The sequence below is a fragment of the Sminthopsis crassicaudata genome, chromosome 2, assembly GCF_048593235.1.
Source record: "Sminthopsis crassicaudata isolate SCR6 chromosome 2, ASM4859323v1, whole genome shotgun sequence".
NCBI classification, from domain to species: domain Eukaryota; kingdom Metazoa; phylum Chordata; class Mammalia; order Dasyuromorphia; family Dasyuridae; genus Sminthopsis; species Sminthopsis crassicaudata.
Genome location: NC_133618.1, coordinates 559,068,334 through 559,093,306, shown reverse-complemented (window position 1 = coordinate 559,093,306; position 24,973 = coordinate 559,068,334).

Below are 24,973 nucleotides of genomic sequence, written 5' to 3'. Positions count from 1 at the left end.
ATGTTTGTGGCAGCCCTTTTCATAGTGGCTAGAAGCTGGAAGATGAATGGATGTCCATCAATTGGAGAATGGTTGGGTAAATTATGGTATATGAATGTTATGGAATATTATTGTTCCGTAAGAAATGACCAACAGGAGAAATACAGAGAGGCCGGGAGAGACTTACATCAACTGATGCTGAGTGAAACGAGCAGAACCAGAAGATCATTATACACTTCAACAATGATACTGTATGAGGATGTATGCTGATGGAAGTGGATTTCTTCAACATAGAGAAGAGCTAATCCAATTCCAATTGATTAATGATGGACAGAGTCAGCTACATCCAAAAAAGGAACACTGGGAAATGAGTGTAAACTGTTATTTTTACCTTCTGAATCCAATTCTTTCTGTGCAACAAACAATTCGGTTCTACACACATATATTGTATGTAGAATATACTGTAATATATTTAACATGTATAAGACTGCCTGCCATCTGGGGGAGGGGGTTGGGGGAGGAAGGGAAAAAATCTGAATAGAAGTAAGTGCAAGGGATAATATTGTAAAAAATTACCCATGCATCTGTACTGTCAAACAAAAAAAGTTATAATTATAAAATAAAATAAAAGTTAAATTATATAAAAAAATAAAATAAAATAAAAAGTATTTATAGACTTCTTAAAACTAAAAAAAAAAAAAAAAGACTCAGACATGGTTGAAAAACAACTAAATCATTTTTATTCCCATCTATCCTTCCTTAACAAATGAAGAAACTGAGTCAGATAGAATTTAAAAGTCTTGCCTAGGATTAGACAGCTAGTGATTGTCTGATCCAGATTTTAGATTAGTTCTTGCTGACTCCAGATCCAGCACTGTATCCCACTGTACTACCTGCTTGTTTCATGTAGTAGAAAGATCATGGAACTTACTCTTGCTCTAAAACTAGGTTCAAATCACAATTTGACCACTTAATAGTCTTTTGGACTTAATCACCTGAGTACTATGTATTATTATTAACAAAATTTTTATAGCCGAGTTCATAAAATCAATTGCAAAAAGCAATCCATAAACCTTAAAGTCCTATTTACCATACTCATCAGCATTATCAGCATTATTTTCAAAAAAATGGGAAGGAAAAAAAGATTGACCATAGGCTTTGCAAACCCAAATATGAAAGCATGACATTACTCTTAGCTCTTAATGCTTGTCTTCAGGGCTAGCTGATCATTAGAAAATATTTTGCATTGTAATCTAGACTGGTGGGCCTTAGATCAAAGGAATTTTCTTGAAAGGAATGCATTTTTGGAGTAGAAAAATCATATTATTTATTCTCTTTGGTGTTCATATTGTGCCTTCTTAAGCTCAATTTTCTCTGTATTTCATGTCTTTCACAAAACCAAACATTTTCCCTTTACAGTAAAGACTGGAAGTGACCTTCGCTGTGTTTATTGCCTCTCTTGCCATGTTAAATCTCCAAGCAGTGCAATGGGATTTCTAAAGGACACATGCATCAAACCTGCCAACTTATCAATTTAGTTGAAAAAAATAAAAGTTTATGTGACTTCACAATCCTGAAAAGTATATTTGTAACTAACACTCTGTGCAAATCACTTTTTTATTTACCAAAACCTACTGCTATGGGAGAATTTTACATCAACTGTCTGTTTTCTTCTATCTCTGACATTTTAGATATTCTCTTTTATTCTCCAGATGAAATTACTTCTCTTCTTTTGTCCCCCTTAGATTCTTTCTCTAGAGTGTGCTATACATGTTTAAGGTAAGCATCAACAATGTATAATACAAAATAATACAATGTATAATACAATAATAATATAAAACAATGTATATTACAAGTGACAAAGTAAATAATTCCTAGTGCTGAGAGGTCATCATTGCCAAAATGTAGGTAAAATGATAAAGTACACAAAATTTCATTATTTTCACACATCCCTTTCTGAATCTTTTGTCACTTCAAAATCTCTGCAACCTTCTTGCATCCCCTGTGGTTTCCTACTTTCTGTCTGCTCCCTAGAGACTGAAGATCCTAATCCATCTCTTTTTTAAAAAAATTATCAAGGCCTTAAATTTATTCTACTTTCCTACCCATGCCTTGCTATCACAATTTCCATTAATCAGTGGGAATGGTGGTAGCCAATCTTTTGGTAACGATGGTTTTTTATGGCACTTTTGTGGTTTATAAAGTATTTTACATTCACAATTTATTTACATTCAGAAATCTATTTATGATGTAGGCACGAAAGATATTATTATCCCCTACCTATATGGAGAAACTGAGTATCAGAGAGGCCATCTTTGCAAGAAGAAACCCAAAAGGCTCATACAGTGCCCAACATGACTACAACAAACAAAAAACAAACTCCGTTTTCAGTTCTTCAATGTATTGCAATTTGAATGTAAGCTCCTTGATTGCAGGGAGTATCACTCTTCTTGAGTTTGTATTCATAGCTTTTAGCATAGTAAGCACTTAATAAATGCTTTTTAACTTGACTTCTCTGGTACTAGGAGGATCAACAATCTGATGCTTTTATTGAACGAATTCATATTAAGATGTGATTAATATAAAAAATAGGGTGTCCTGGGCAGGACAATATGCTAGAAGAATCATCAGTTGAGTGTTAGTCCAGTCTCTGTCACTTACAAGTTGTGTGACCTTGGTCAAGTAATGTCACTTAATTAAATTCTTATTTATAAGATAGGAATAAAAACAGTTATCTTCCTAACCTTCTAGGATTCTTGCAAGATGCAAATTATATGTAAAAGTTCTTTGAAAGAACTTTTTTTTATTTCTATACAGTATGAAATTATTATTAAAGCAAAGGAATCTCAAAGTTTAAAAGTGTTTGGGAGTAGATGTTTTTGTAATGTTTAGTCACTTACTAAAGGTCAGTCACATAACTAGATGAGTTGTGGAACCAGCACTAGAGTCTAAGTTTATGATTTCTTGGTCAGCTAGAATCTGTCAAAGGAACTTCAGTTGGCTGTGATGTTGACATAAACTTGAGATTTCTTGTTCCAAACTTTAAGCTTAGGTATAATGAGTTTGCATGGTTGAATGCTGCTTGCTGGAAGTAATAAAGCATCCCTCTTCCTCCCTACTCTCTATGCTTTGGTACATATTCACACACACCACTCACAGAATAGTTACTTCAGTTAACTTTTTAAAATGTCTATTAAAAAACAATAATATAAGATATCAGATAGCTAACCCTTAGGGCTGTCACTGATCCATAGTAAGTCTGATGGTCTAAGTGTTATGAAGTATGTTTGTAGGATGTGCCGATAGTCTATAGTTCCTTGGTAAATGCCTATCAATCTTCTTTGTAAGAATATTGGGGACTGTCTTTATGACACACTGGGGCAAATGATGGGCTTTTATTCAAAAGCTCGTGTTTAATTCTCAGTTCTGATCACTATTAGCTTTAATTCCTGTAGGAAAATCAGACAATTTTTCTGAACCAGATCTTCCTTTCCTGTAAGAAAGAGATTATTATTTCCGGGTATGGTAATTCACAATTTGTAAACCTTGTAGTTAGAAAGTCTGAGATGGGCAGCTCGCTTGGAATTTATGAATTTCTGTACCAAAGCATGCTAACTAAGCCTATTGAGTTGGGACACTGAATTTAATATTCAAAAGGGTAAAATCCTTGAAAGGGGTGGGATAAACAATGTTGAAAGTATATGGGTGTTGGGAAAGGGGTTGAACAAGGTTGCCTATGAGGTGAGCCAGTAAAAGTTAAAAAAAAAAATGAGGTGTGACCCAAGAATATCCCCTGCATTTTCAGCCTGAATAATATTGACAAATAATAAAATGGACATTGTAATATTTGACTGTATTTTATATGATTAAAGAGAAAAAATTTTAAATTGTAGAGTACTATATAAATATATTAGAATGCTTAGATTCTATGCTTCCATAAAAGCTTTTCTTAGACATGAGGTTTCCAAGCTAATGACACTTATTTACATATGTAAGGTCATTCCAGATGACTTCTGACTCTAGGGGAAAATATTAAATTATGCTTAGTTTGGTTTTTAGTGTTATGTGAATTGTATTTGATCATAGTTCTTTGAAGATTAATATGCACATATGCATGTACATGTATAGTTATAGCTATATGATTTATTTGATGACTATTGATCATTAGTTTGATCAAACATTAGTTTGATTAACCAAAATATCTATTAGCACAGTAAAATTGACACATAGCTGAGGACTGATGCTGAAGCTGAACCCTATCACTTTTCATCCATGCCTAGGTTAAAACAGAGAGACTATTTATTCAGAACTAGTTGTGAGCAGTACAAAAATAACTGCTTTGAAGTGATAGATAGACAGACAGACAGACAAACAGATAATGTACATTGTCTGGGAAATTTCAGAGGCAAGTATGACTGGAGAATTCACAAGGTTATATTGCCATGAGGATCTTAGATATTTCTTCTTTGTGTCCTTGTGCTATGTATATCTTACCTCTGATATCCTTGACAGAAATAAGATATATTTTCAGTGTTTTTATACAGGTATGAAGTCATGCCCAGGAACAACACACAAATTACAATTTCCTTCTTTGGGAGTCAGGTTTTTTTTTTCATCTGTAAGATAAGAAATTTAGTTGAGTTGAAAAATAGCTTATCTTTTATTTTTATTGATAATTTTCAATAATTAAAATATTCTTTTTACCTGTGTTATAGATTCATCCTAAAAGCTAAATATATAAATTTCACTTGATTATTCTGATCTCTCATCCCTTCAGAAATAGAATCTAGAAACAAGTACTGCTGTGTGACAACACTGAAAAAAAAAAAAAAAAAGCTTCCTAAATTCTACATTAGGATGGTTGGTAAAATTCTCCCCTCTTTAGGAAGCTTCAAAGTAGAAGGCTTATTCATCAGGCAGCTTACAGTCTGGTTTCTTTCTGAGTATGGGTTGCACTAGAGAGTCTTTGACAGTCTTTCCAAGTCTCAATTTGTGATTCTGTGACTAGATGAATGATGGGTAATGTCTTTCTTATTTTAAATCTTCAAAAGTTCTATCTATTTAGCCAGAAACAAAGGCAGTTAGTTAAGGGGGAGACAACAGTTATATAGGGAATTGATACTCTTGCCTAGGAATATTCATTTCATAGGATTAAATTATTATCTTTGAAACTTGGACATATCTTTACCCTCAGTTTGCTTTCTGGAGATGTTTTTCCTGTGGAGTAGATGATACAGATATTGTTATTCCCATATTTTAGATGAGGACTGTCAGAGGAGTGAAATATGACTTGCCTGAAATATGTAACTTCTAAGGACCAGAAAAAGAACTTGGAATCAGCTCTTCTGACTTTATACTACCCCAGCACCATTTAATATCACTTTGCTTCTGCCTAAGAAGCAAGGGGAAATCAGAGTTAAAGAAATTCAAATCTTTGGGGAATTTTGAGATAATTCAATAATTTGGCTTCCTCATTTTACAAATGAAGAAACTGAGTCCCAGAGAAGGGAAATTACTTGTTTGTGATTACACAGCTAATTTGTATGAGTTAGGACTTTATAACCTAGCTCCCTATGTCTCCTAGATCCCAAGTCAATGTTCTTTCCCCATTAATGGTATAATATATTACAAATGACAAGAGGTCCCAAGTTGCTCCAAGAAAGTTCAGAATTGAAGTTAGAATCCAGATTTTTCATATGAATAGTGGATAGGATCATTCAACTATAACGCTTCCCTTTCTTTCTTGAACCCCACACTTACTTCCTTATTCCCCTTCTTGCACAATTGTCTTCCCTATGAGCTACTCAAAATAAATTTCTTTTGCAAAACTGATTATCTGTTTTGGAGATGCTGGCAGGAACATTAGGAAGCCAAGTGCTCTCTGAAAAACAAACCTGCTTCCCTTGGCTGTCAAGAGATTTTAGAAATAACACCCTCCTCTGAGGAAGTCAGAATAGCAACAGGAAAATAAGTAAAACCTATTATAAAACAGTTGTCCAAGAACTTAGGCACGGCGCGGGGTAGAGATCGATACGCTGTGAAGGTTAAATCTATTTTCACACTGTGTTCTATTTCACAGTTTAATGGTGTTTTAATGTGTCTGTCACTGAGCCCCCTTCATGTTATGCAGGTAGAGTCTTTACAAAGGAGAAAGAACCTTGGCTTTTCAAGCTTCACGGTAACATCTTATTTACCAGCTGTGATCTGACACTTTGCTTTCCACTCTGGAGTGATGCCAGGGTCTGTCTCATTGCTGCTCCCCTTTTTGTTTTCATAGGCCCTCCTTTTTTCTGAGAAGATTCTAGCTATCTTTGAATAACTCTGAATTGTGTGTCCAAAGAACTCACAGGGATGACATGAGGTTATGGAAATAGCAAGTGAGGGGAAAGAATGAAGCAAACTTTCTGTTTTGTGATTTATATAAAGAAGTAGAATCCTACCCCTCTGCCTTTCAGAGGGTACCTAGTAGTTTCAGGGATAAACTGGCATCTGTATTTTTCAAGATTTCTGCTTTTTGCTCAGTTTTACTTCTTTCTGTGCTGGTCTGTCTCCTTTCTCTTTTCACCTTAGCTTGTGGTACAAGAGCCTTAACCTCTGAAGCACTTCTCATGTGGCCCCAACTGCTACTGTTTCTTTAATTATTTTTGCTTGAAAAATTCTCTTTTTGTTTTTTTTTTTTTTTTTCTATAGACTTTTAAGTCATAGGTTGGAAGAGTTGGGGAGAAAAAGCACGGATTAAAGTGATATGGTATGGGTTTGAATCCCATGACTATGTGACTTGGGCAAGTCTCTTTTGGAGTTTTAATGTGCTCATTTTTAAAATGAGGAGGGTGGAGGTATGGACTAGAAGACCATTGAAGTTCCTTATAGCTCCAAAGTCCTGATTTATGATTAAATCAATACAAGTTATGTAGAATACCACAATATTTATTTGTGTTCAACAAGGGAGCCAGTATGCAAGGCTCAAATGTTTATAGATTTGAGGAATATTGGCAAAGTCATCTATCCTTTTTTTTATGTCTTTCGAAGAATTAGACTTTCAATGATATTCAAATTAGGGGAGCAACGAAAGACTTGGCATTATCTACACATATCTATGTTGTAGTTTTTGGCTGGTCAATTTACACACTCTGAGCTTCTCTCATCCCCCACCCCTTACTCCTAAACTCATTTCCATTATTGCAAAAATGATCTTCTAGTGACTGCAAAACAAAATTCTTCTAGTGTTGTGAGGCCAAAGTAAACTCAAAGTTTGGTGTATTTTCTGTCCTTGACTAGGTAATATACCAGAGATAGGACTGACAACTTCCCTCAGACTTTGAAAATTCATAAGCTCACTTCATGGAACCAAACCATAATCTTATTTATGTATTTATTTTAATTTAAATTTTCTATTTTCAAAACATATGCAAGGATAATTTTTCAACAGTGACCCTTGAAAAACTTTGTGTTCTAATTTCCCTCCTTCCCCCCACCCTCTCCCCTAGATGGCATGTAATCCAATGTATGTTAAACATGGTAAAATATATGTTAAATCCAATGTTGGCATACATACTTGTATAATTATCTTACTGCACAAGAAAAATCAGATCAAAATTTTTTTTAAATGAGAAAGAAAATAAAATTCAAGCAAACCACAACAAAAAAGAGTGAAAATTTGTCTATGTTGTGATCCACCCTCAGTCCCTACAGTCCTCTCTCTCTGAGTGTAGATGGTTCTCATCATCACAAGATCATTGGAACTGGCCTGAATCATCTCATTGTTGGAAAGAGCCACGTCTATTGGAATTGATCATCATTTAATCTTCTTGTGGCCATGTACAATGATCTCCTGATTCTGCTTACTTCACTTAGCATCAGTTCATGTCAGTCTCTCCAGGCCTTTCTGAAATCATCCTGCTGGTCATTTCTTGTAGAACAATGATATTCCATAACATTCATATGCTATAACTTATTCAGCCGTTCTCCAACTGCTGGGCATTCATTCAGTTTCCACTAACCATCATCTTAATATACAAGACTTATTACTCTTAAAAGGAAAAGGTCCAAAAGAGGGAAATTAGCAGCAACATATAAGAGCAAATTTTAAAAGTTTCTGCCTCATAAATGAGAAGTGTATAGAGCACTGCCCTTGAATCAGGAAATCTTGGGTTCAAATCCTACCTCTGGGTATCTGTGTGGCCTGAGGCAAATCACTTAACTTTTCAGTGTTTCAACAATTATAAATTACAGGGAAGGTGCCAACTTTGTTGGTAAATGGGGTCCCCTATATCAAGAAATCACAGATCTAGTCTTCATCACGATGTCCAACACTTAGAGAACACAAAGTTTTATTCTCTCATTCCAGAATTATTTATAATTTACTTAGAGTCAGAAATCATGGGATTTTAGAGCTTGAAGATGCTTATTTGAGCTGCTAATTGGCTGATGGTATTAAGTAGAAGGTATAAGACATTTCAAATCTTAGGGTATAGAGAAATTTCCATGAAGCCAAAGCATTGAACACAGAACTTCTAGAAATGATAGGGTTAGGATTTGGCAACTTTCTCCTTCTGTTAGGGATCTTTAAGACTCTTCTAAAGGTGAAATTATAAGGACCAATTCAAGACATGCTGGACCCAGTGGCATAAGACAATAAAGAAAACACTTTGGTTTAATTATTATAGAAAGATGTTGAAGTTTTGTAATATACTATTATAGTTAAAATAAAATTAATTAAGAGGCAACAATGTGCAGCTAGTCAATGTTCCTTGATATCTATTGGGCAAATGACCTCTGCAGATTTTTTCTATCTAAAAGAACAGTTTGAAAGCTTATTTCATAATTTTCTGGCATGCTTTTTTGATTTTATACATGGTTTGAATTTCATACTTCAACTTGTGTTTTCAAATCACATGCTTTATTGTTCTCTGTGGACTCTGTTTTAATAAGTCTATTTAAAAATTCATAATTCAAATGCAAAGTCCTCTGTTGCATCCTGCAAGTAACTTCTGCTATTCACAGACTTCAGTTAGTGACCTTTGATCTGTGTGGCAAAGACTCTATGAACCAACTGGCCCCTCACTTCTATTTCATTGGAGGACTCTCTTATACAGACCCCAAAGCCAGGAGGTTAGCCTATAGAACTTGTCTGTGCTTCCAAAAGTATTAATTGGATGGGAATTTGTTCTATAGGCAGCTGGTTGACAACCACACTGGGAAAAGACAAAATGGTTGTAAAATGTGTTGCAATTCAAGGAAAATTGATAGATGTTCTAGAATCTTTTGTGAAATAATTGAGTTACTCATTCTTTTCTTGCTTTTCCAAAATCCCATATTCTAAAGGACATAGTCCCTGAGTACCCCTGAGCGCTACATCTGATTCTAGTCAAGTGGTTCTCCAACTTTTACATCCATTTCCCCTTGCCTTTTCAAAATCTTCCCAACATACTGAGCCCAGTACATTCTGCCTCTTCCTTATCTATAAAGCTTTTTATGCCTACCCCAGCCCTAATTGACCTTTCTTTTGTTTAAAATACCATTGCTTGCTCTCACTGATTTAACCAAGAATCACAGTCATTTTGTTTAGCTGGCTTATTGATTAATTGGAGTTACTGGACTGTGTTTCAACCTTGACCCTGCCATTTGCTAGCATTGAGATCTGGTGTAAGCCACTTAACTGTTAACATTGTTGGGCCTCTAATGTAAAATCAGAATATTGGAAGGATGACCTTGAAGGTCTTTTCTATGTTTATGGCTATGATTTTCTAATTATATTTCCTATTTATATTACATAATCCTTTTTATATATTATTCTTTTTATATATTTGTATTATGCTTTAAGAAACATAATGTATATTGCATTATGCTTGTATTACACTTTTAAAAGAATTCAAAAAGGAACTAATAAAATGAAAACTAATTAGTAAGCATTTTGCAAATTTATGTTCACATACCTTTAAGTGGTACTATATTAAGCACATATTCAATATTTATTGTTGTTTCTGTGGAAGGAAATAGCATGACATAATGGAAAAGAGCAAACTCCCTTGGGGCAGAACTATCTTTTGCCTCTTTTTGTATCCCCAGCATTTAGCACAATGCCTGGCATATAGAAGATATTTAAGAAATATTGATTTATTGGTAGAAGTATAGAAAGAAGATTTAAGTCTTAACACTGGTTCTGACATTTATTGAAAATATAATCTTTGGTAATTCAATCTCACTGAACCAAAAGAATTTTTGTAAAGATTAAATAAAATAATTTGTGCAAAAAAAGTGTTATTTATAACATATATATATATACACACATACACACACACACATATATATCAGAGTGAATAGAATGTGAATATATATATATATATATCATATATATATATATATCATATATATAAACTATATATATATGTTTGTGTATGTGTCAGAGAGGAAAGAATATTGGACTTTTGCACTTTTAAATCAAGAAGGCCAATGTTCATTCCATCTCTGATATTTTATTTTGTAACCATGTATAAAACACATATCATCTCTGAGCCTCATTTGTAAAATAGAAATAAGACATCTATAGTACCTATATCACAGAATTGTTGTGAAGCCTAAATTAGCTAACATAGATACTATGCTTTGAAAAGTGTAAAATCCAACACTTCTTATACAAATAGTCAGATCTAAACAATTAGAAAATATTAATTGCTCATAAGTAGATCAAACTAATATAATAAAAATGACAATTCTTCATAAATTGATCTATTCAATGCCATACCAATCAAACTGCCAAAAAATCATTTTATACAACTAGAAAAATAATAACAAAATTTATCTAGAATAACAAAATGTCAAGAACATTAAGGAAATTAGTGAAAAAAAAAAAAAGGATGGTGGTTTAGCAGTGCCAGATCTAAAACTAAATTATAAAGTAGCAGTCATCAAAACCATTTGGAACTAGCTAAGAAATAGAATGGTAGATTAGAGGAATAGATTAAATACAATAATCAAGACCTATAGTAATCTAGTATTTGATAAACTCCCAAACACCAGCTTCTAGCAAAAGAACTAACTATATGACAAAAATTTCTGGGAAAATGGGAAAATAATATCAGAAACTTGGCATAGATCTACATCTCATATCCTATACCAAAATCAAGTCAAAATGTGTACAAAATTTGGACATAAAGGATGATAACATAAACAAATTAAGAGAACAATAGGTAATTTGCCTATCAGATCTTTGGAGAATGGAGGGATTTATGACCAAAGCAGAGCTAGAGAACATTATGAAAGGCAAAGTGGACAACTTTGATTAGATTAAATTAGAATTTTTTTGCACAAACAAAACCAACAGAAAAAAAACCCCGTAAAATCTATATTTCAGTTATTATTCTGTTATCAATCTCTTCTTCTTATCTTCTTCTTCCATATACTGATTGCATATAATGACTCCCATGGATACTCCTGTCTGTGTCTTACCTCCTTACAAAAATGAAGAGCTTCAAAATTGAATGCTTCCTTGGTATGCTATGTTCTGAGCTCTTTCAATATTCTAGCATACTTTAAAGAGAAAGAAATATACTTAATGGAAAATGGACTTGGAAGCATATTGGGTGTTGTAATCCTTCTGAGGTTCAGTTTCCTTATCCATAAAAAAGAAATAATAATATTTGCACCAGATATATGGAGTCATTTGGAGAATTCAATAAGATAACATATAACAAGAAGAATAAAAACAACAGCTCACATTTATTTGGATCTTGAAGTTTACAAAGTACTTTTTATACATTATCTCCTTTCCCAAATTAAATTATATTCATTTGATCTCTATTAATATGCAGTTATTTTGTTCCCTCCTTTGAATGTAGGCTCCTTGAGAGCAGGGTTTGTTCCATTTTTATCTTTTTTTTTTTTCTATCTTTTATCACAATGCCTGGAACCTAATTTTCAATCTCAAGATAACCTTATGAGATAAGTGATATTATTTACTCAATTTTGCAGATAAGAAAACTGAGACAAAGAGAAAAGTGTCTTGAGTTATTCAGCTAAGAAATATATGAGGAAGGAATTGAACCCAGAACTTTCTGACTCCAAATACAGCAATCTATGTGAGTTGACATTATCTGTGTTAAATGTGTAATTATACAATACTGTTTATATAATTGATCATTATCATTATAGTTGTAGTGGTAAAAATAAAACTGGGAAGGTTAGTAAGAGAGTTATCAGCAGATCACAGCTGTTACTCCCAAACCTTTACCTAGAGCACCACAACTGTGACCCCTTCAGTGCAATGAATCACAGGTATTGTTAAAGTAACTGAGAATGAATCGATATAAAATAAAACTAAGCCAGGTCACAAACACTTCTATTGCACAGTGGAAAGGAAATACAGCTTTTGTTTTGATGTTGCTTGACTATTCAATCTTTCCCTCATGGTTAATTTCCTGTTCATATCCTTTTTAAAAAATAGTATTTCAAGGACTTTTTTTTATTTTTCCTGAATTATTAAATCATTTCAAAATTTTATTTATTTTTTTCTCCTAGACAGAAAATGTATAAATGAACAAAGGAGAAAGCTTTAGGGATAGCATAATCACATCCTTTTAAAAATATTTTTAAGAGGAAAATGGGACTAAGTGATTTGCCTAGTGTGGTACAACTCATTAAGTCTCAAGTGTCTGAAGTAGGATTTGAATTCAAATTCTCCTGATTCCTGGGCTGATACTCTATCCATTGCACCACATAGCTCCTACAACATATTCTTTTTCAATTTATTATAAGAGTGTTGAGCTTGTGCCAGATAAATTATGGGAAATATATAGATTTGGCATTTATAAATCACAATGACAGAAATAGATGTGTTTCTTCTGAGAAACATCAATTGTCAAAGTTTTCTCCAGATTTTTTTTTTTTTGGATTAGCTAACCCTCTGTGCCTTATATATCTGCTAGGCCAACTGTGTCAAAATTAGCAAGCAATGTATAATAGTTACTGCTTAAAGATACAAGGTCAATTTAGTTTTAGACTAAAAATTTTGGGTCTGCCCCTCTCTTGAGCAGGAATTGGACAGTGTTCAAAAATAGAATACTAGCACAAATATGATTATATATTTTCACAAAAATTACCCAGCAATGAAATTGAATGAAATACGTATTTCCCCTGTGTTTTTGGAAACTGCCAAATTATCAGAATTGGGCCCATAAACATAGGTTGTGAACCTGCTTAAGAAAAGATAATATTCTAACCAGAAATGCCAGCTCAATAGATCAGTCAATTATCACTGTCCAAATGGAATGAGATTCTTTTTGCCCTTCTAACGAAAGGCAATGTTAGTGAAGGAGTTAGAATTTGATGTTGACATTAATAATGCCCTTTCCACTAAAAGCCCATCAAATCCTCATTGTTGAAATAGATTGACTTGATAATCAGGGATAGTTCAGATCAGTTCTTACTCTTGACCTCTGTTGAGGGAGGAATTAGAATCTTGGAGAGCTGACCGCCATTTTTACTTTGTTAGATCACTATCCTATCCTGAAAGGTCATGTGAAGGTCAGTGTTAAATAAACATCTAACTTTGCTTAAATACTAGAGTTCAGAACAGAGATTTAACCTACCAGCTTGTAGCCTCAAGGGATTTTCCCCATTTACTCTTTGAAAAAACTTTTCACTATGGAAAGGCAAGGTTATACTATCTTGATAGACCATTAAAAATAAAAGGACATACTCATTGTCCCTTGCCTACAAGCCAAAAATAAATAAATAAAAATTTTTAAATTTGCCAAGTGGATTATTATAAGAAATTTAGATTTTGTACCTTCTTGTGGAGAAAAGAAATCAGATGTGATAGTTATCTTGCTCTGTTTTCTGTTCTAACATGATAGGGATTTTTTAACAGTCCTGCAAAGGTCATCCAATCCCGAGTAGAAATATCATATGTTGCTCATTGATCCTATATACTATACACCCTTAGGCTCAAAGGTAAGAATATACAGAAATACATGTGAGAGTCAAAATATGATTCCTAATTCCAAATCTGTTGACATATCCATAATACCTCTGTATTCCTCTATGCCTCTTTAAAATAATTTCTTGGTTCTAATACCAGAGAGAAAACACTGGACTGGACAGATCATTTGTTTGTTTTACAACCTTGTATTGCATTTATTGAAATATTCTAAAATTAGCATAATTCATCTTAATGAGTACAGAGATTTTACTTCCTTCATTAATTAGTACCAATGTCTCTATAGCAATTTTCTTCAGAAAAGTCATGTCAACAAATATGTAGTCTTTTTCCTTTTTTACAAATAAGGAAATCAAGATTCCCAAGAACCAGACTCAATTTTGTCCCAAATCCAAACCATTTTCCAGGACACCAGATTGACTCTTGAAATATAGGTAGAATGCTTGAAAAGCATTAAATGGGGTCATAATTCTAAAGAAGAATTAAATTTGACTCGGTTCCTCTCCTTTCAAAATAATAACTGGGATGAAAGTAGCAGGGGATGCTGTAAATAGAGACTGTGGTTAAATGTGCTCTGAGAAAACTTAAGACTCAATATTTACTTGCTCTGAATGCAAAATGCATGGCAGGGGTGGTGTGATGGAAATGCATATGGGGCCTACTCAGGTTTTTTCTGGCTCAGTCCAGTATTATTATTAAAGTTGGAAGAAGTGAATCATATGAATTAGAGTTTGGAAAAATGATTAGGTGATTTTGAATGCATTCCTCTATGAACAGAAACTTGTACACTTTCCAATATTTTCTTGTAATTTTCTATTCTCATTTTAGGTATCCTACGAGTTGCATTTTCTAAACTGAATTTAAAATGCTAAATTCTAACTCAAATCTTTAAGCTAAACAAGAAGGAAAACAATAGGATGAAACTAGATGGTTTCTATCCATGATTTTTTTTTCCTGCAGTTGCTCCAAGTTGCTCCAAAATCTGAATTCAAATTTGGCTTTAGACATTTCCCAGCTATGTGACCCTGGGTAAGACATTTAACATATGTTTATCTCAGTTTCTTCAACTGTAAAATGAAGATAATCACAGCATCTACCTCACAGGGTTGTTGTGAGAACCAGATCAAATAACATTTATAATATGATACATAGTAGTTTCTTTAAAAATCCTTATTCTTTTCCCTTTTCCTCACTTCATGTCAAAAATCCAAACTTTGAATTAATAATAAATTATAAGTAATAATAATAATAAAAAAATCTAGTCTCCTTTCCATGCTTTAAATATTCTAAATGTCACTGGGTATTACTGTCTTTCCTGTTTTTCATCTCTATTGCTTACTTTCCAAATTTCTAAAAACTGGAAAAGAACCAAACTTTTCTCATAAAGTTATTTTTGAAGCCTGTAGATCTTCCATCTTTAAATACATAAGAAAGTTAGGCTATTCAATCAAAATAATATCTGAACTAATAGCTAAATAAACTCTTTGCCCCAAATTTAGCATCAGTTCCTATTATCTCTAACATAAAATTTAAGTTAAAACATCACCTAAATTTGGAACAATCCAAATGAAGACATTTCTCTCTGAATGTTCTCAGAGCACAAGTGAACACAATGATTGGGCTCTGCAACTCTGCCTTGCTTAAATCCAATTCATGTGCAATTCAAGATATCATCCTCATCATGGCATTGGTCTTCTTCAAGAATGAAGGATGAACAACATCTGTGACATTGTCAGCAGAATATCATTCCTTCTGTTTTAGGATATTTTTACATAGTAAAAAGAATTATTTCTCATTTCCTCTTTCATGGATCATACCACCAGATAATTTAATTGGCATGTGTTTAAAAAATTAGACAGGGACAATTTTGTCATAATAGATGGATTTTATCTCCAAGTTTTATGAAAAAATGCTAGATGAAAATAATATATTTTGCTTTTAGGCAGTTTGGACTTTTGATTTCATAAGTGAAGAGAACTTCTTGTATTGATCAGTAATTTGTCTGTGACTCGAAGTTTTACAAGACAGTGACTATGGCTAGATAGGTAAGGTGTCAGAAGTAGGACTTAGATTTCTAAGTTCTACAAGAGACTGCATGTCTACCCCTCTATCCAAAGGTAGTCACCTTCCCTTTACATAATGTCTAATAATAACCCCAGTGGCACTTTTTATAATTAGCTATAGAATTTAGAATTCCAATTCATTTGTACTAAGTCCCAAAGACTTCTGATTGGGGAAAGAAGAATTAGATCATTGATTTAGACCTGGAAAGGACTATAGAGATCATTGGTTCTACCCTTTCATTTGACTGAAGAGGAAACTGAAGCCTAGAAAGTTTGAATGACTTTCTCCAGTTCATACAAATAGTAATTAAGAGAGACAGAATTTGAACCCAAGCAAGGTGCCATAATTTTATTAAACACAGCTTTTGGGTTTGAGTTACTAATTATAAGTGAGTCAGTTGTCTTTACTTAACATTTCCTAGTGTATTTCAATGATGTTTTATTTGTTCCCTTTTGATAAGTATCTAAAAATGGGAAAACTCTTCATAATAATAATAAAGGAAGCTCACATTTATAAAATGCTTTAACATTTGCAGAGTTTTTTATGGTCATTATGTTTTTTGATACTGGAGTTAATAGAAAAGCCATAGAAAAAATTGTACTGCTTAAAGTTCCTTTCTTCAAGAAAATAGTCCAATTCCTTGGCAAATTGTGACTATGCTTCCTTTCCCAGCAGACTCACTGAAGAGCAATGTGTCCAGAGTGTTCTGGCCCAGAATAATCCTCATTTCTAATTAAGGTTATTTGCAAGTCTACTTATCTGACATGTGCATACAGCAAAAAATAAAGCAATGAGGATCCAACCCTCTGAAATGAAACCTTTGTTTTGAAATCCTTTCCTTTATCTTCTCCTTGTTTAAACTCAGATTGCCTATAGCACAAAGGAAGCCACAACAATACTATCCATTGCTCCAGGAGCTTGCTGCAGTTAGAGTTGCTCAAATTGTTTTCCTATCCCCAGTATATCCCATCATGGAAGAAGAGAAACCACTCCAAGGAGTAACTCATTCAGCCATTCTATTGACATCTCCGTTTGCTGATTTAACATCACTTTCACTCTCAAGTAACCTAGCAGTGGATTTCTTCTTGTCCACATGTAAGAAAGGCAACTGTACTTAGCAAGTGAAATCTTTGTCATTTGATAACAGGATTTTTTCCAAGATGACTAGGGACTCTTTGAGGGAGAGAAGTTTTATGGAAAGTTTTATCTTATACTAAAGAAAATTGTATTAAGGACACTGTGTAGTTAAGAGTGTTTGTACAGGACTGTAGTTTGAAATATATTGTCCATCCCATCTCCATTGTTAAAGATATAAAAATTAAGACTTGAGTCACAAAGCTAGTTATTGGCAGAAGTGAATGAATCTGATCTGAATGAATCTCAATCTAGTTCACTTTCTACTATTGCATCTGGTCCTAACATATACTGAGTTTGGGAGAGGGGAGAGTAAACACCTTCTTTTGGACTTTTAAAAACATAAAAAAAATGCACGATAGTGTGGTAGTTACAAAAATCTGTATGTTGTCTGATAAGAAATAAAATATAAAAATGAACTATGAAGTTAATGAAGATATCTTGGTATCTTTCCTCATCTTTTTGATTTTATTCCTCTGAGGGTAATATGGAATTATTTTCTTTTTTATATCTAATTTCTGAACTTAAGAAATAAAAACATTCCATACAGTAGCATAGATTTGATTAAATAAGAAGTTGCCCTCTTTTTTTTTAGTTTTCCCCTCCATTTCTGGCAAGATATCTTGTGCTGGATACATAATGCCAGGCAGCTTTTTACTACTGATAAGGAATTAGAGTAAATTCCTTTAATGTCATGTCTGGAATTGTCAAATTTTTCTTAACAACATTAGGGCACAGTCATAGAATCAAAAGTTAGAAGAGCACCTGGAGATGATCATAGTTCAAACAATCATCTTGTTTTAGAAATATAACTTGATCTTTCTCAAAGTAGCTCTATTAAGCATGTATCAAAAAGAGCAGATATCCTTCCACTAAGACAGATGGAAAGCATTGTCATTGCACAGGAGATAGAAAATAGAAGGGAAAAATAGAAACAATCAACATATAACTCTCCTGTTTCCCCATAAATTAGTGTTTATGGTAGATCCAAGTCTAGAACAAAGACCTCATAACTTTTGGTCTTCATTCATTTTTTACTATGGCATACTGTCTTGACATATACTGATTTTTGTAAAAATACACTCATAAAAAAACTAAAAAAAATTTTTTTCCTTTGAAATTTCAACAACAAATAAATTCAATGAATTACTGTGTAATAGTTACAACATTATTGCAATATTTAGACCAACACCAAACTTTCTGAAGAATCTAAACAATTCAAACAACTCTTTTTCTTAGCTTTATATACTTATGTATTTCTAAGTCTTCCTCTGCAATTAGCAAAATCTATTAGAAACTGCCCCCCCCCCCAGATATTGGCCAGCCTACTTATCCAGATACTGCTTAAACATTCCAAGTTTATGTCACTCTCACATGGTGATACAACATAGATTACTGCCAGCTCCAAAGTTCATTTAAAGCTTGGTGTTAAAGGCTGGCACAATTTAGGTAGCTGTAAGCTTTCATCATTAATTGTTTTCAATTGCAAACCATATCTAGACTCTGGAATATCAAAACCCATAATTTATGTATTTATTTTTATTGTGGCAAGTTTATTTTTTAATACACATTGCTTTATGAATCATGTTGGGAGAGAAAAATCAGAGCAAAAAGGAAAAATCATGAGAGAGATTAAAAAGAAAAACAGAAAAAAGAAATGAACATAGGATGTGTTGACTTACATTCAGTCTCTTTAGTTCTATTACTGGATGCATATGACGTTTTTCTGCCCAGAATTTCTTGGGATTGCTTTGGATCACTGGACTAACTGAGAAGAACCAAGTCTTTCTTAGCTGATCATCACCCACATTCTTGCTATTGTTGTGTACAATGTATTTCTGATTCTGCTTGTTCATGAAGCATAATTTTGAAATGATAGATATGTATGTGTATCTGTCCATCTACATGAATACCTCCATATATCACAATGAATATTTAGGAGAAAATACCAATACCATGGATATTATAAATGCAGGATGCATTTCATCATTAACCAATTTTTCTCACTTTCTCTACACATTCTGTTTGCTGTCCCATATAGCCAAGATTTGTTCAATCCCTTTTATCCAGCTCAATTCCTACTATCTGGACAAGTGGTAATTAGAATTGAGTGATTAAAGTTTTGCCCCAGAATACTGACATGAGAAGAGGGATGTTTTTTCCCATGGCAAACTCCACTCTCACACTTCCTTTTTTGTCCCAGATTTCCTAATGTGCATGCCCTCCGTTAATCCCTCAGATAACACTGAGCTACCACTCCTAATGTTGTAATGTTGGTGATATGCCCCCCATGAGATGCTTCTTTCATCATTATACCTGTGTGACTGCACATACCTGGGTAACTGACATGTAGAGCCTGTGTTTGATCACAGGCTTAGGGAATCCTGGCATATGATATATCCATGATCAATAATGATAACTGTGTGTTCCAGATTCTATAGCAGCACTGTGACTTCAGGATCTTTTTCTTACTGTATTCCTTGGTTCTTCAGCTGAATTTTCCCTGACTTATTTAAATTCAATATGGTTATGGTTTTATATCCAGATTGATTTAATGCCTTGAAAAAGGACCAATGCAATCAGCTGCCAGTCATGTTAGCTATTTGTGTTAGCCCCAACACAGCAGGATTAGTCCAGAGAATCACTTTACGAAGCACAAGATGTCATCTACACCTGTTTCTACCTTTACACCCCAGAGGGTCTCTTCCTCCCTGTCATATTGACATAGGGTGAAGGCTCAGTAACAGTGGCGCATATTCCATGTCTAGCAACTCTTGTGTTAAGTTACCGGACTGAGGAGGAACTTATATAACAAGCTTTAAACAGGAAACCCAACTCTGATCACCTTTAACACAAAGCAGAGTCTGTTTCCCTCACTTCTGTAACTTGTACCTTACAATGAGTTTCAACTTTACAGTTACAAACACTCATTGGCATAAGTTCCCATTTCTTCACAGATCATCATGCTGGATCCCAAAATAAACATAAATTTGACTGTTCAAATAGCTGAAAGCCAAGTATCCAAAGGATTAAAGAGTTGGATTCAATCAGGCAAGCAGGGAATTTTCAAAATATGTCATCAACCCATAAACTTCTAAAGTTGGTCTTTGTGAATAGACTGTCCTTCACATACAAAGGTAAACAAAATGGCTCACTTGGATTTTGTATGTATTTTATCAATTTCTATTTTTCCTTTTAGAGAGGTACCACGATGTATTGGAAAGAATAGAACATTTGAAATAAAGCTTTTACTTCACTTTTCTATTCTGCTTTATGCTTTATTTTTTATGCTTTTTTTTTCAAGCCTTGAGCAAGTTACTCTCAGACTTTTTCACCTGTAAAAGGAAGAATCATAATATCTATCTCCTTGGATCAATGACAGAAAATGACATGTTTTATAAAAACCTGAAAGTATTATATAAACATATTATTATTATTGAAATGGATTAATAGTCTACAGGTGTTATACATTACACATGTTTTTGATCTTTCTCAATGTATAATTCTTGTGCTAGTTTTTTTCTCTTTAAAAAGTTATTATTTATCATATGAGATAGCTCTCAAAGAAGGAGGGAGAAGGAAATGTGCAATACCATGGTTTTGCAAGAAGGCAAAACAATAATTTTTTAATAGATTGGCATTAAGCTTAGCCATATCATCTGAGTAATCCTCACTTTGTGACTAGCCACACATTAAATGGCTAATCCAATTTGGAGGTATGATTCATAGATATGGTATATGGGTTGTATGTTTTGTGAACATACCCACCAATTTGGTTATACCAATTGAGTTGAATATGCCCATGTAATTTTTGGTTTTAGTTCTGAAGAGAAAATTGGTAATTTGTGGAAGGATAGAGAGTTTTGAACACTGATGGCTAGATCAACTTATTAAAGAAAGTTTCCTTTTATAACTTATACAAATACATTTGAATATGTTCAAAAGAAAAAAATTATAAAAAATTGGTATAATTCAAAGTCTTACTTTTATTTATTCTTTTGCATTTAGAAATGAAGCTGTTTCATCGATAGGAAAGTTTGCAACTTTATTTCTCAATGGAAAATAAGTGAAGCACTGAGTTCTCATTGATTACCAAAGATGTGTTTTATCCATTCTCCTGAGAATAAGGAAGAGACAAACTTGGCCTTCATTGTCTCTTCTGTAAAATTGTGGTAACATCTCAGCAGGGAGACTTTTAATTTAATACAAAAGTATCTGAAGTTCTTGCTAAAAAGGAAATAAAAAGGTGCCAGAGAAAGGTAAAGTGATTATTATTTTTCAGTGTTTGGTATATTTTGGGTAAGGAGAGAGGGTAATACAGAAATATGCATAATGGAATAAGGGAAGGATTTCTAAATATCAGATTAAATTTACTCCAGTACATTCTTGTAGTAGTCTCCAAACAGTGTTGTATTTCGCATATCATGTTTGTCACCTAACTGTGGATGCTGGTTTGTTTTCCCCACCCCGTATCTCTTAACAAGCTCCTTGGTGCAGCTGGAATTAATGCTTCCTGTCGTTTTAAATAATGTGACATTGAAATACAATTTTTTAATGTGCTGGCATTTAACATGCCACAATATTTCAGTTATTTTACATTCGTTTGGGTGCTCTAGTGTTATTACAGCTGTTATGAAATTCTGACAAAGAGGTGCATTTCTTTCTTCTGTTCCACCATAATTGCTTTTTGCCGCATCTCTGAACCGTAACCATGGCGATCCGCAACATTCATCAGAGGACCTCTTGTTATTTCCCTCGTGTGAATGGAAAACAAAGTGGCATAAATATTCGGAGAAGTTTTTAAAAGGCGGCATTCTCTCTATCTCTTTCTTTCTTTCATTTTTTTTTAAATTTTCCAATTGTAGAGGCCCTATTGAGGGGAAAAATGAAGTCGCATGGCTTGGGGTTTTTCATTTTTAAAATGAGAGATTCTTTAAACAGGGTCTTTTCTGTAGACAACACAGGGAGAAAACTAGAACTCTAAGTCTGTGCTGTTGGAAAGAAGGGACTGTTGTCATCATGGAGAAAAGGAAGAAATAAGAGGTTTAGTCTTTCCCATTTTGCCTGGTGACAAACAAGTCGTTGTTTGGACTACTTAATATGGCACATCATTACCATATTAGAGTCTTGTAAATTATGTCTGGAAATGGTAGAACCTTCATAGAGAAAGCCAAGTGTTGGAGGCCCTCCTAATGCTGTCTTTCATTTTGGAAGCAGTGTTGAAATAACTGGATCCTGGCAGGAGTTGAAATTGCCATCTTCCAACAATTTGTGCGTTACTGTGTGTTCCCACCCTTCTTACGTTTTCTATACTTTATCACTCTCTATAAGTTCCCATGTCATTGAGGATTGGATTAGTGTTAAGACTTTGAGGCAGAACAGTTTTATCAAGTTTCCAGTAGGTTTTTATGTGTGAAGTGGCTTTGTGGTAAGCCTGAGGAGTCCCCAAATTTGGAATGAGAAGATGATGCAGAGCTTGGCAATTCTTTTCACCTGCTCCCCCTCAGCTAATCCTAGGGTACGCTGATGTTTCAACAATCTCTTGTTAATTTTTGGTACATTGCCTGAGAAAACGGCAAGCCTTGCCATACACATTAGAAATTTATCTCCTAAGCCTTCCCAAGATTAGTTCCAAAAATGCACACTTCCTTATGCAGTTAATATGAAATTATTTTAGTCTGTGTATATAAAAGCAAACAACTCCCCCACCCCCCCCAAAAAGGTAATGAATTTCATTGTATTCTAGTCAGCCCACAACCAGAATATTGTATACAGAGCTGGCCACTGTATTTTAAGATAGACAATGACTAGTTGAAATAGGTGCACAGAGGAGGGAGAATACAGGTAAGGGGGGGGGCAATGAAATCAAGAAGCTGGATAGTGCTGAACTTGAAGTGGCAAATCTTAGTTCAAATCACAGCTCTGCTACATATTACTGATATGTCTTTAGGCAAGTCACAATCTCTTGGTGCCTCAGATTCCTCATCTGTAAAATGAAGAAGTCAGACTAGATGACCTTCAAAGTCTCTTCCAGATCTATAGCTATGATCCAAAGTCAAGAAGGTGAGCATATGCATCAGTATGAAGAATGGTGAAATACATGTTGGAGTTTTGTCACTTGCATGACATCCTCAACAGATGACCAAATGACCATCCAGTCTTAAAATTGGACCCAACTATTTACCAAGTAAGCCCACTCTGAATTTAGATAGCTATAAACATTGAAAAACTTAAAACTTCCATCTATCACTTCTAGATGTCCTGTGTGTTCAAAAAGAGTAATCTAATCCCTGTATTTAGGGGTAACACTCAAGTACTTGAAGATGATTGTCAAGTCCTTATTCTACTCTTTATTTTCTCCAGACTAAAGATCTTTAGTTCAATCAACTAATCCTAACATAATATGATTTTTAGAATCTTCATCAAATTAGCAGCCCAACTATACTTCACCATTTTATCAATGTTTTTTTCCTAATATGTGGCACCCAGGAACTAACACAGAAAACTTAGGAGTTTAAATTTAGTTTTTTTGACTATTTTAGTAACCTGTGTAGTAGAGCTTGGTATTACAAATTTTCTCATTAGAATGAAAGCCTTGGGGGCAGCTAGGTGGCGCAGTGGATAGAGCACCAGCCCTGAAGTCAGGAGTTCAAATCTGGTGTCAGACACTTAACACTTCCTAGCTGTGTGACCCTGGGCAAGTCACTTAACCCCAGCCTCAGGGAAAGAAAAAAAAAAAAAAAAAAAACAAAAACAATGAAAGCCTCTCAAAGATAAGGGCTGGTAGGTTTGCTATTGTTGTTATATACATATATGTATGCTGGGTCATCACCAGGAGAGTGTGAGGCAGATACCTTTACATAATCTTGCCTCATTTAAATCCAATTCACTTGCAAGTCAAGACACCACCCTTGTGATGTCACTGTCCCTCTCTGAGAATGATGAACAAAAAACTACAATGTAGGATGTATACATACATGTATATATGTATTTATTTTTAATTAGGGTTTTATGTATACCCAATCCTAAGCATAGTATGTAGAATATAGTAAGCACTTAAGAAATTATTTTTGATTAGCTATTTGTAAGTTTCAGTGGCTATTTAAATTAAACTCATTTATATTAGTAAATTTACAACTTAAAATCACATAAAAACAATAGAATATAAGTTTTATACATATATCCTAATTTAGGTTTTTGGGAACAAATAGAGTAAATTTTCTTTAAAAATCATTTTGATTTCAACAAACAGCAAAAAGTAGACAAGATGCAAGATAGAAAAACAGAGGCAGAGAGAGACAAACATAAGTAGAGACAGAGTTAGAAAGAAATAAAGGCAAAGAGAAAGAGAGAACATTTCCATATAAAAAGGATTAAAAAGGAGAATGATATCTGAAATCATAAATATGTATTACCTAGAGCTCAAATAAATTTATTTATTGATATCTTTTGATGATTATTATTAATAACAATTTTGATGATATTGATATGTTTATTTGCAATTCCTAATGTTTCCCCTTTCTTTCCCTCTTTCCCTCCCAGAGAGCCATCTTTTATGCCAAAGAATAAAAAAGAGAAATTAAACAATAAATCAGCAAATTAAACAACATATCAACTAAGTCCTACCTGTGTTTAATGTCTTATATCCATAATGTCCCACCTGTGCAAAAAAAAAAAAAAAAAAAAAGGTACATTTTCACCTCCTCTTTGGGATCAAACTTAGTCATTATACTTTCACAGCAATAAATTTGAGTTATTTGGGGTTTTTTTGTTTTTTTTGGTTCATACTGTTTCTTCCATTTACATTGCTATGATCATCAAATTTATTGTTTTCCTACTCATGTTTAATTCTCTTTACTT